The following is a 12524-nucleotide window of genomic DNA, read 5'->3' as shown; positions in this document are numbered from 1 at the left end:
TGTCAAAATCTGTACTTGAACCACTGTTCTTCCCAATAGCGTCGAATCCATTGGATTCGTGTCTTGCGCTGATTGTAATCCTCTTCAGGATCTGTCTTGTACAGCTCTGAGAGGTCATCGGGCAGATCTCTTGATGTTTCTCCACGACGCTTTCTGCCACCCTTCCTTGCTGATTTCTCTGAAGCCATGAACTTTAATCTGAAAGGCTTCAATACGTTCAGAGGCTTCAAAGGTTTTCGCTTGCTGGACAAACAGGAACTGGCTTCGGGAGAATTTATGTGATGCTGTAAGAATTCTGCAAATGAATGCAGACTATGAGAACCAAGGGGTTCTCCCACGGACATGTACCTGTGACAGCATTAAGGTGCGAGGGAAGGGGAAGAGGTCATATGCATTCTCAGAAGATTTTGAAGATAAATCAGTTTAGAAGACATTGACCTCATCGTGCGAAGACATTCACTCATAGATAAGGAGTTGGTTCCAGATTTGTATGAATCCACAGATCAGTACAAGTGAGGAATCTAACTACTTTGTGAAGCATAAGTGAATATACTAGGCATGTTATGAGATGCAGTATGAAAGAGATCCAACTTGTGTGAATAGAAATTGCTTGTGGTAGAAAGTGATAAATCTATAGGATCAAAGAGGCCATAAAAAGGAGGCGTTATTTACCACACGAAGAACTGCTAGACGGAGTGGAAGAGGAGGCCGAGCAGTTTGATTGTCCGTGCCCTAACTTGGCAACGGAGGACACCTACAGCGACGGCGGAGAAGGCGATGTCCGCGGTCTGCGTGAATACGGCGTCGGAGAGGTTGCGGCAGCGAAGCGCTTCATCGCCGGCGTCGTCGAGGACTAGCGGTGGCGCTAGGGTTCGTGCGAGAGTGGAAGTAGAGATAATGACTGATGTGAGGTGTGTATTTATAGGTACAGGGGCAGCACTGCGTTATTACACAGGTGCCCCTAGCGATTCGCATCTGAAGAACATGTGGCCATCATGCAGCATATTGGGGTTTGTTCCACATCCCACGCACGCCTGGATTGTCGGGTGGTCGTTCCCACTTCTCTGGGTTTCAGGTGGAGGAATGAGCATTGAAAACGGACTTAATGGTTGTCTCTGTATCTTCTGCTGACAAGGACGCAGAGAAGACATTCGACAGTTTCAATAGAATGCATATGATTTGGAGAGATAGAGTTTGAGATAGAAAGCATAGAGAGGTTAGGGTCCAATCACATTCACTTTAGTTCAAGAGATTCAACAAGAAGACATAGCTATAAGTGAATGCTGTAGAGGACAGAACACTAGTATATATATATATATCTATATAATCAACATAGTGAAGATAATCATGAAGATATGTTGAGATTGAAGCCAATACCAAATGTGAAGACATAGCAAATGTAACGCCATGAGTGAAACACTTCAAACAGAACATTTGGTGGTGGCGTTACCCACCGTATAGGAAGTATTAGACCCAGACACGGCGCACAATTATCGTGGCGCTCCGAAGTCAAATTCCACATTAATGTATTCACACTTAGAATGTATGTCTTCATTGATTGAAGATATACTTTACTTCGTGTGTTGCACATCTAAGTCATCAATATGCATAAGTGTTAGGATGTGTGCCTGATCACAGGACATTTGAGGATTCCAGGATATTTAGCTCACACCGTAACTTGCAAAATCTCTTCTCATCCAAGGGCTTGGTGAAGATATCTGCCAATTGCTCTTCAGTGTTGACGTGTATGATATCAATATCTTCCTTCACAACATGATCTCTGAGAAAGTGATGACGAATTTCAATGTGCTTTGTCTTCGAGTGCTGAACTGGGTTGTTGGCAATCTTGATGGCGCTTTCGTTGTCGCAGTAGAGTGGCACTTGCTTCAGATGAATGCCATAGTCCTTGAGTGTTTGCTTCATCCACAGAAGCTGAGCGCAGCAAGATCCAGCAGCAATGTATTCAGATTCAGCAGTGGAGAGAGATACACAGTTCTGCTTCTTTGAAGACCAACATACAAGTGATCGTCCCAGAAAATGACATGTGTCTGATGTAGACTTGCGATCCACCTTGTCACCAGCATAATCAGCATCCGAGAATCCAACCGGATCAAACTCTGAGCCCTTTGGATACCATAATCCTAGAGTTGGGGTGTGAGCCAAATATCGAAGAATTCGCTTCACAGCTAAGTGTTGCGGCTCCTTTGGTGTCGCTTGAAATCGAGCACACATGCAAACACTAAGCATAATATCTGGCCTAGATGCACATAGATAAAACAAAGAACCAATCATCGAGCGGTATACCTTTTGGTCGAACTCTTTACCATTGTCGTCAGGACCCAGATGATGCTTGGCTGGCATTGGCGTCGTGAATCCTTTGCAGTCTTGCATACCGAACTTCTTCAGGCAATCTTTGAGACACTTCTCTTGAGATATGAAGATGCCGTTGCGTTGCTGTCGTATTTGGAGACCGAGGAAGAACTTCAGCTCTCCCATCATGGACATCTGATATTGCTCTTGCATCATATATCCAACCTCTTCACTGTACTTCTGATTGGTGCAGCCGAAGATAATGTCATCCACATATATTTGGCACACAAACAGTTCACCATCATATGTCTTCGTGAAGAGAGTGGGGTCTAGGGAACCAGGTATGAAGCCTTTGCTCTTCAGGAAGTATTTGAGTGTGTCATACCAGGCCCGAGGGGCTTGTTTGAGGCCATACAGTGCCTTGTTGAGCTTGTATACCATGTCAGGATGTTTTGGATCTTCAAAGCCAGGCGGTTGTGCAACATACACTTCTTCTTCAATCTTGCCATTGAGAAAGGCGCTCTTCACATCCATTTGATATAGAAGTATGTTGTGATGATTGGCATACGCCAGCAGTATGTGTATGGCTTCAAGTCTAGCCACAGGAGCAAATGTTTCATCGAAGTCAATGCCTTCCACTTGAGTATATCCTTGAGCAATGAGACGAGCTTTGTTTCTGACAACTTGACCATGCTGATCTTGCTTGTTGCGGTATATCCATTTGGTGCCTATTATGTTGTGCTTCCGAGGATCAGGACGCTTAACCAGTTCCCATACATTATTTAGCTCAAACTGTTGAAGCTCTTTTGCATAGCTTGAATCCATTCAGGTTCCATGAAGGCTTCTTCAACTTTCTTGGGTTCTGTTATTGAGATGAATGCAAAGTGCCCACAGAAAATTGCCAACTGAGTTTCCCTTGATCGAGTGAGCGGACCGGGTGCATTGATGCTGTCAATTATTCTCTCAATCTGCACTTCATTGGCAACACGAGGATGTACATGACGAAGGTTTTGCTCTTGCTGATCATTGTCATTGTTAGTGGGATTGTCTTCAGGCTGAGCATTGTCTTCGGGTTGATCAGGTGCGGAGATGATAAGTTCCTCTTCAGGTTGAGCTTCAGAGGGTATGATTTCTCCGGTTCCCATAAGCTTGATTGATTCGCTGGATGGAACTTCATCTAGCATATTTGGGAGGTGCTCTCTTTGTGAACCGTTAGTCTCATCAAACCGCACATCCACTGTTTCAACCACTTTATAATGAAAGAGATTGAAGACTCTGTAGGAGTGCGAATCCTTTCCATATCCAAGCATAAAACCCTCATGTGCTTTTGGTGCAAATTTTGAAGTGTGATGTGGATCCTTGATCCAGCACCTGGCACCAAATACTCTGAAGTAACTGACATTTGGCTTCTTGCCAGTAAGGAGCTCATAAGATGTCTTGTTCAGAAGCTTGTGAAGATAAACATGATTGATTGTATGGCATGCAGTATCAATGGCTTCAGGCCAGAATTTTCTTGGAGTCTTGTATTCATCAAGCATCGTTCGGGCCATCTCAATGAGTGTTCTGTTCTTGCGTTCGACGACACCATTCTGCTGTGGCGTGTATGGGGCTGAGAATTCATGTGTGATGCCCAAGGTATCAAGATATGTATCAAGGCCAGTATTCTTGAATTCAGTGCCATTGTCACTTCTGATGTGCTTTATCTTGGCGCCATAGTTGTTCATTGCTCGATTGGCGAAGCGTCTGAAGACATCCTGCACTTCAGTCTTGTAGAGGATTATGTGAACCCAAATATATCTAGAATAATCATCAACAATAACAAAGCCATAGAGGCAAGCAATAGTAGTAAGAGTTGAGTAATGAGTGGGACCGAAAAGATCCATGTGGAGCAGTTCGAAGGGTCGAGTGGTTGTCATGATTGTCTTCGAGGGATGTTTGGCCCTCGTCATCTTCCCTGCTTCACAGGCACCGCATAAGTGATCTTTCTTGAACTTGACGCCCTCGATGCCTATGAAATGCTTCTTCTTTGCAAGGGTGTGGAGGTTCCTCATGCCAGCATGCCCTAGCCTCCGATGCCAGAGCCAGCATTCTGAAGCCTTTGCTAGAAGACATACGGCAAGCTGTGGTCCTGCCGAAAAATCTACCACGTACAAATCATCTTTCTGATACCCTTCAAACACTAGAGACTTGTCAGATTCCATTAGTACAAGGCAGCGATATTTTCCAAATATTACGATCATGTTCAAATCGCAAAGCATTGAGACAGACATTAAGTTGAAGCCAATGGATTCAACAAGCATGACTTTATCCATGTGTTGATCCTTTGAGATTGCAACTCTACCTAGACCTAGTACCTTACTTTTACCAGTGTCAGCAAATGTGATGTGACTCTTGTCAAATGGACGTAAGGTTGAGTCCATAAGAAGGCTTCTTTCACCAGTCATGTGATTGGTACACCCATTATCAATAATCCATTCTGAAGACGCTGGTGTCGTACCCTACAGTGCAGTTAGGGGGATAGGCTTCATGAAGAGAATTGTGAAGCAAAAACATTTGATGAACCAGTGGGTTATGAAAGCTTAGATCCAGATTAGGACTAATAGGGAGAGTAGCAAGCGATTCAGGAACGAAGTACATAGTAATACCATTTGGGCATTTGATCTTGCGCCCTACAAGATGTTTAAGGTCCCCAGCAATAGCGTCAGACGATTTTGGTTTTCTGCTGGAGACCTTTCCCTGCAAAAGAGAGTTAAGCTTTCTTAGCCACCCACATCTTCAAGGGTGGCTTAGAAGCAATAAGTCTAAGTGCAGCGTCTGAGAACTTTGGCTTTGGACGCCTAGCAAAAAGTCTTGCAGGCGGACAGTAGTACTCATAAGAATAAGCAGAATAGTTCTTGGTCTTATGAACATGGCAGTTTGATGAACCGCGCTCATATTCATAGGCCTGAGTATGGTTTCCCTGCAAAACATTTGCGTTAGTGCGACTCAGGTGAGTCCTCTGTCTGTATGACGCCTTTGGTCCGTATGAAGCCTGTGGTCTGAGGTTTGTCTTCTTCACGTGTGGTGTCATGATGACATTCACAGGAAGATTCTCCAGACACTTTTTCGGAACCCAGATCTTCTTCATAGGTGCTCCATTCCTGCAGTTAGTACCAATGTACCTGGCAAACACTACACCATTCTGATTCTTAAACAGTTTATAGTTTGCATCAAAGGATTCATCAATGACAATGGGGTTTGCACAAGAGAAGCCAGATAGATTGGATAGATCTGCTGAAGATTCCTTTGGAGCAACCCATGTGGTTTTGGGGTACTGCTCAGGTTTCCAGTAAGAGCCATCAGCATTCATTTTCCTTACGAACCCAACACCCTCTTTCCTTGGGTTTCGGTTCAAGATCTGCTTTTTGAGGACATCACATAGTGTCTGATGCCCTTTAAGACTTTTGTACATCCCTGTTTCAAGCAATGTCTTCAACCTAGGATTCTCATCAGCAATAGCAGTGGAATCCTCAGCAGAGGGGTTAGTTCCCACATCAACAGTTGAAGATATTGCAACAGTAGCAGCAGTAGAACATTCAGCAACAGTAGTAGCATTATCACGCTCAATGCATTTAAGACATGGTGGTTCAAATCCTTCCTGAGCGGAACTAATCTGTTTGGCATGAAGTGACTCATTTTCCTTTTGAAGATCTTCATGAGCCGCTCTCAATTTCTCAAGATCTTGCTTCCTTTAAAGATAATCATAGGAAAGCTTTTCATGAATTGTTGAGAGCGTTTCATGACGACTTTCAAGTTCCTCATACTTAACGTGAAGATTTTTTATGTCTTCAATTAAGGACTCAGATCGAGTCATTTCAGCGCCTAACAGATCATCGCTTTTGTCTAACAGTTTTTGAATATGTTCCATGGCTTTCTCTTGTTCAGTTGCAATTTTAGAAAGTGTTTTGTAGCTGGGTTTTGAACCACAATCAGAGTCATCGTCACTAGATGTTTGATAGTGAGTAGTGCGTGTGTTTACCTTGGCACCACGTGACATGAAGCAGTAGGTAGGAGCGGAGTAGTCCTTGTCATTTTCATCGGTGTCGGTGATGAGGTCATTGTCTTCAGTGTTGAAGATGGACTTGGCAACGTATGCTGTAGCCAGACTTGCGATGCCAGAATCGGACTCCTCCTCAGACTCCACCTCCGCCTCCTCAGAAGCGGACTCCTCCTCTGAATCCATTTCCTTGCCAACAAACGCACGTGCCTTGCCAGATGAGCTCTTCTTGTGTGATGAAGACTTTGAAGAAGACTTGGAACAAGACTTTGAGTATTTCTTCTTCTTCTTGTTGTCAGAGTCATATTCCTTGCTCTTCTTCTTTTTGTTCTCATTGTCCCACTGCGGACACTCAGAGATGAAGTCGCCAGATTTCTTGCACTTGTGACATGTTTTCTTCTTGTAGTCATGAGCAGAAGCTTCATCATTCCTTGAGCTTGATCGGGAAGACTTTCTGAGGCCTTTCTTCTTGGTGAATTTTTGGAACTTCTTCACAAGCATAGCAAGTTCCCTTCCAATGTCTTCAGGATCATCAGAACTGCTGTCAAATTCTTCTTCAGATGAGGAGACAGTTTTTGCCTTCAAGGCATGAGTTCGCCCATAGTTTGGACCGTAGATATCTCTTTTCTCAGAAAGTTGAAACTCATGTGTGTTGAGCCTCTCAAGTATGTCAGACGGATCGAGTGTCTTGAAATCAGGACGTTCTTGAATCATCAGGGCTAGGGTGTCAAACGAACTGTCAAGTGATCTCAGTAGTGTCTTGACGACTTCAGGCTTGGTGAACTCAGTAGCGCCAAGGGCTTGAAGCTCATTCGTGATGTCAGTGAGTCGATCAAATGTGAGCTGGACATTTTCATTGTCATTTCTCTTGAAGCGGTTGAAGAGGTTGCGAAGGACACTGATTCTCTGATCTCTCTGGGTTGAGACGCCTTCGTTGACCTTGGAGAGCCAGTCCCAGACTAGCTTAGATGTTTCCAAAGCACTCACGCGGCCATACTGTCCTTTGGTCAGATGACCACAGATGATATTCTTGGCAGTAGAGTCCAGTTGAACGAACTTCTTGACGTCAGCAGCAGTGACACCTTCTCCAGCCTTGGGAACGCCGTTCTTGACGACATACCATAGGTCGACGTCAATGGCTTCAAGATGCATGCGCATCTTATTCTTCCAGTAGGGATATTCAGTTCCATCGAAGACGGGGCACGCAGCGGAGACTTTGATTATCCCTGCAGTCGACATAGCTAAAACTCCAGGTGGTTAAACCGAATCACACAGAACAAGAGAGTACCTAGCTCTGATACCAATTGAAAGTGTTATATCGACTAGAGGGGGGGTGAATAGGCGATTTTTATGAAAGTCTTCAAAACATGGAAGTTATGAAGACAAACGATAGAAATAAACCTATTACCCTGCAGTGGAAGGTAGACTACACTAGGCAAGCCATAGTCAAGTATTCAATAGAGTGAAAGAACAATGACTAATAGCAGCAATGTAGTAAGGATCAGGTAGGAAGATATTATGAAGCCAAACAGAACACGCAGTCACTCAGTGAAGATAAAAGATAGTGCAATCATGCAATGACTTCACAAGGAGTAATAGTACGTAAAGAGAAGGCAAGGATGAAACCAGTGACTCGTTGAAGACAATAATGTGTTGGACCAGTTCCAGTTGCTGTGACAACTATACGTCTGGTTAGGGCGGCTAGGTATTTAAACCTGAGGACACACAGTCCCGGACACCAGTCCTGAACACGCAGCTCAGGACACCCAGTCCTCACCGTATTCCCCTTGAGCTAAGGTCACACAGACCTCGCCCAATCACTCTGGTAAGTCTTCAAGGTAGACTCCCAAACCTTCACAGACTTCGTTCACCGGCAATCCACAATGTCTCTTGGATGCTCAGAACGCGACGCCTAACCGGCTGGAGGATTCACAGTCCTCAAGTGTAATAAGTCTTCAGATCACACAGACAAGAAGACTTAAGTGATGCCTAATTCTCTTTGGCTCTGGGTGGTTAGGGCTTTATCCTCGCAAGGAATTCTCTCTCAAAGGGCTTCGAGGTGGGTTTCTCTCAAACGACAAAAGCCGTACACTAACTCTGAGCAGCCAACCATTTTTGGTTGTAGGGGGTGGGCTATTTATAGCCACTAGGCAACCCGACCTGATTTGTCCGAAATGACCCTGGGTCACTAAGGAACTGACACGTGTTCCAATGGTCAGATTTCAAACTCACACGGAAACTTTACTTGGGCTACAAGCAAAGCTGACTTGTCCGACTCTGGACAAGATTCGCTCTCATAGTCTTCACTCGAAGACATAGGTTTTGGTTAAGCATCACTTCAGTCATTCTGACTGGTTCTCTTGGACCCCACTTAACAGTACGGTGGTTCCTATGACTCAACAGACAAGAAGAAAAGAACTACGAAAGATCTAAGTCTTCGAGCTCCATAGGCTTCATGCGATGTCTTCTCTTGTCATAGTCTTCAATGTGAATATCTGCATATACCACCTTTGACATCAATGTCTTCATACATTTTTAGGGGTCATCTCTGGTAGGAAAACCGAATCAATGAGGGACTTCTACCTGTGTTATCCTGCAATTCTCACAAACACATTAGTCCCTCAACTAGGTTTGTCGTCAATACTCCAAAACCAACTAGGGGTGGCACTAGATGCACTTACAAGCAACGAAGGTTCTGATGTGAATAGTGGTTCTAGTGACGACCGGTCAATCGGTTTTGACTATACATCACTCTTGTCGCGTTCGCGTTGCAGCCCGGCACGCTGGACCCTCCATGTCGCTCACCGAATGGAACGCGCTTCGTCTTGCGTTTTCGCTCGCTTGTGGGACCGCAGTTGAGAGCAAACCGACATCCCTCCCCCTCCCCCCCGCGTCATTTATTATACCACCACTCCCTCCGTTTTATGCGGAGTAAATAAAAACAAAGGGAGTATACTACGGATGAGGATCCCCTGACGTGGCCGAACCCATTGAGTAACTGACATGCGGGGCCTAGCAAGCATGGGGTTTGCCAGTAAGTGACCGAAAGGGAGGGTAAGGCAGGGATACCTACGTCAGAGGATCCACTTCCACTATACTACTTTGACCAAATGTTAGAGTAATAATATATGACATGCAACTTACACAAATGTTAGAGTAATAATATATGACATGCAATTTACACAAAGCATACAGGGTCTAATGCATTTTTCGAGGCTAACTTTGACCAAATGTTAGAGTACTAATATATGACCTGCAACTTACACAAAGCATACGGTCAAATTCGTATGTGAAAGGAGTTTCCAATGATCTGATTTTTACATTATACATCTCATGTACTATTAATCTTGTCAATAGTCAAATTGGAAACCATCTCGAGTACAAATCTAGGAGTACGTACGAATCTAACAATATTGATTGGGCGTTGTTGAATATTGATACCTTTTTGATCAAAGTAGAGATACTTTGACTACACATAAAACTTATATGTAAACTAGAAAGGATAGGAGGGAGTATATTGTACGTTCAAAAATGAAACGAACATTGAATACCCTTTATATATGATTTGCGGATGCTATGATCACCGGTTCAAAATTTTGAATCCGCCTTAGGTATCACATGCCCCCACTCGTTGCATCTCGATTTCATCTCGGGGTCCGGAGATCTATTGAAAGAGGACTAGGGTGGGTACATGCGAACGATACTCGGCGGAATGTTCAAATGAGGCATGCGGGAGGATGGACTCGACTGGAGGGCGACATGATCGATGGAGAAGAGGGTTGGAGAGGAATGAGAAATAAGCAAACGCCACATGATTATACTTGAACGACTCAAATAAACAATAAGTTGTCTCGCTTGGCCTACATAGTGAAAGGCCTAATGTGCAACGCGGAGCACTGACGCTCGAATATGGCTGGGAAAACAGGGAAACCGACATGTGGGACACACCCGTCGGGACAACATAGCGCAGACTAGTCCAATGGAGGAGCTAGACCACGACCTCCTCGCCACTGACAACCGTTCATGTGGGTCGTTGGGGCCAACAATGGGGCGCAGCTCCAGCACCGCCTCTGGACACGGCGACCGCGGTGAGCGACACGCTCATATCGTAGCTAGACACGGTCGGATTCAGTGTACCAAGGGTGGCATTAGTGCTGTGGCCCGACCAATGGTATGTTTGGTTTGTGCCCAAGGTTGCCCCATCAAAGCATTGGGTAGCCAAAATTTTGGTTGAGGTATTGGTTGCCCATGATTTGGCCGACATTGGCAAGAAAAATGAACTAGAGTTGATTAGAGTTCTTTGGCATGCCAAAGAAATGGCAACCATCCAAACAAAGACCAATCTTTGGGTCATGACCAAAATTTTGGTTGAGGTATTGGTTGCCCATGATTTGGCCGACATTGGCAAGAAAAATGAACTAGAGTTGGCTAGAGTTCATTGGCATGCCAAAAAAATGGCAACCATCCAAACAAAGACCAAGATTTGGGTCAAGACCAAAATTTTGGTAAGGTGCACTTTGGCCACAATCCAAACACACCCCAATACCCGGCTCGTAGAGGATGCATGGGGCGCCGCGAAAAATCCGCGGAGTGGTGTAGCGCGACCAACTACATCCTCTGGACGTGAGACATGCCAGCTCATCTTGCTTTTTCAATGACATGCGGGGATTGCATGTGAGCAAAGGGCATCTCCAACGTTGCCACGACCGCAGCTGACTACCCTGGCACAACAAAACCCTCGTCCCTCGCGCCGTCGCGCGGTGCGTTCCCAGCCGGCGCCAGCTTCCCGCATTCATCTCGTACGTTCGTATGTCGTCGTTAAGAGGCTCAGTGCCCGAGGAACCAACTCCGGCGACTTAATGACGCACCCGGACGCTTGGCCTCACCAGAATGCGCTACATAAAGCGGCAACGCCCAGCTAACCTCCACACCATAGCACATCGTCCTCCTACCTGGCACCACATCCGCCATGACCGCAAGTGCGAACGCTCTGCGGGAGAGCTTGTCTTCGGGGATGAAGCTCGAGGTCGCCGTCCTCGCTCAAGTCGCCTCTCGCGATGCAATAGCGGCGTAGCCGGACGCGGACGCGACCGCACAAGTAGTGGCCACGCTGGTGGCCGACGACGGGAGCACCGTCAGCCATGCGTCCTACTTGCCGCCGTCCAACGTCCGGCACCGCCGAGGTCGGGGACTCCTCCGAGGATGAGTAGGGCATGGGAGGCGGCAGGGCATGGTGTGCCAACTAGCCGGCCCGTATCCCGTGTTCTACTCTTCCTCGCCGGAGACGGCACCTTCACTTCACGGGTCTTGAACCCCGCCCCCATACATGGAGATCGCAGATGGAGGACGTTGGTCGCCGCCGTAGAATAGTTTTAGGGTCGGGTTTCTTTTATTTTTCTGTCCTATAAAAGTTCGAAATGTAATGAAAATTTGTCGTATTTGCATTAATCTCGGCCGGTGTATATGAACTTTCACAATAATATACATATTGTAGGAGTACTAGCAAGATGCCCATGCGTTGCACGGAAGATCAAGATCTTGTGGGAGAAAAGGATGAACGAGGGAAAGCCTTATCTGCTAATGTGGAGAGGAGTGCGGGTAAATTGTCATAGTTTCCTTCCTATCCATTAGATATAGATCGGACGACCTATATTGCAGGATGACAGGCACACCATCATCACCAACTCTGCTTTTTATTGAACGGAGACGAATCTAACATGCGAAGTAAAATAAACACATAGGGTCTATACATACACAAATTATCTTAGGCACTCCAATAGTACGTCCACTACACATTCACGCATTTCACATCTTTCTACATCTACGGGAACCTATGAAAGGGTTAACGTAAATTGCCTCTCTCTCTCCTCCCCTGATTTTCATGGTGGTGGGCCCCTCCCTCCCCCAATCTACAATCAACAGCTCACATGTTTCACATTACGTTAATTACGTAACTGGGATTACGTAGGTGTAGCATTACTCGTCCTAAAAAACCCAACTAAGCCAACCTCCCAGCATATCGCGCGGAAAAAGACCCAGCCGTGCCGTTTTAGTCGGGATTACCAGATTACTAGTAGTAGTATTGATGGATCGCGCGAAGCAACAATTTTTTTTTGAGGGGGCGAAGCACCTAGTTTAAAAGGAAAAAAGGCGGTACACTCACAGCACTCCTGTCGCG

This window comes from Triticum urartu, chromosome 6 (genome assembly GCF_003073215.2).
Source record: "Triticum urartu cultivar G1812 chromosome 6, Tu2.1, whole genome shotgun sequence".
Classification (NCBI taxonomy): Eukaryota; Viridiplantae; Streptophyta; class Magnoliopsida; order Poales; family Poaceae; genus Triticum; species Triticum urartu.
Note: the sequence above shows the minus strand (reverse complement) of the source record.